Below are 1515 nucleotides of genomic sequence, written 5' to 3'. Positions count from 1 at the left end.
GCCAGACCACAGAGGAAGAGAATGCAACTCCTAATGAGATTTGATAGGCTGGGGTCAGATGGTAGGGGAGGAGGTCTTCTCCTATTCTGAGGACCAGGGGAAGGGAATGGGAGAAGGAGGGAGGGAGGGTGAGACTGAGAGGAGATGAGGGAGGGGGCTACAATCGAGATATAAGGTGAATAATTCACAGACACCAGTGCAGGAAGTCAACCATAATCCCTGTGGAAGCCATGCTAGACCAGCCATCACATCAAATCTTTGATCAAGATTTCTCTATTTCTTGACCTGTCCCAGCACAGAACCACCAAAAAGAAATCCAAACATGGTGTTGGAACCAATCATATGCTTTTCAGTTGTATTCTACTCACTTGCCACCCATTTATGTTAAAAAATTCTAATTAGTGTTTACCTAAAATCATCTCTTTTTTCCCACAGTAAAACCTACCTTAGAATATCTTGAAACACAAATGACAGTGGCACGTTGTTGTATGGAAAGCTGATCATGACTAGTCTCTATCTTTACCAGCAAACAGGAAAGTGAGTTGGAAAGACCCTGGCTGATCCCCCAAGCAAAAAAGACATGGTCAGAGCAGTGACGCTTTACAAATTAAAGATGCTGTGGGATTATTCTCAAATCTCAGACTGCTCAGAACAAGATACTGTATTCCACTATATGTCAAATCTATGGAAGGGAAACCTTTATGATAGTATGAATTCTAATTTTAAAAACACCATCTGGGGGCTACAGAAATAACTCAGTGGTTAAGAGCACGCAAGGCTCTTACAGGGGACCTCAGTTCACATCAGCTCGTAATTCCAGCTCCAGAGCATCTAATGCTCTTTTCAGGCCTCCAGAGACACATAGGCACTGTATATTCACGCGTGTGCGCACGCACACACACACATGCGCATACACACACACACACCCATTTAAAATGCTACTTAGTTATTTTGGCAACAGAGACAAGTTATTAGGAAGTTACTTCCTCTTTAAAAAAAGGTTGGAGAAGGTCCTTCACTATCGGTGGACTGGGGAAAGGGCATGGGAGATGAGGGAGGGTGGGATTGGGAGGGAGCAAGGGTGGAGGCTACAGCTGGGATACAAAGTGAATAAATTGTAATAAATAGAAATTATAAATAAATAAATAAAATGTTGGTTTGTTTAATGAATGGCTATTGAGGCACTGGGTCTAGGGATTACACGGAAATTGTAGTGTTTAGAAAGGTGCACAGACTTCATTTACAACTAATATTTTGTTACAGTCTGGATAATTCTACACACACTAAGAAAGGCCCTTACAGGCAGAAAAGGACCCAATAAAAATTTGTTAAAATTTAAATATTCCTTTAGAAAGATCTATGCAACTACTGAGTTGGGGATATAAACGAGCAGATACACAGATTCGTCAGGAGAACTGTGATTGCTGAGATGTGGGTTTCTGTATTTTTAAATAAGGAACTTTTATATTAAATAAGGCTTAGCTTATTACATTATATTGTAGATGCTCTCCATAG

The sequence above is a fragment of the Meriones unguiculatus genome, chromosome 18, assembly GCF_030254825.1.
Source record: "Meriones unguiculatus strain TT.TT164.6M chromosome 18, Bangor_MerUng_6.1, whole genome shotgun sequence".
Classification (NCBI taxonomy): domain Eukaryota; kingdom Metazoa; phylum Chordata; class Mammalia; order Rodentia; family Muridae; genus Meriones; species Meriones unguiculatus.
The sequence above is the reverse complement of the archived record's forward strand: the minus strand, read 5'-3'. Positions refer to the sequence as shown.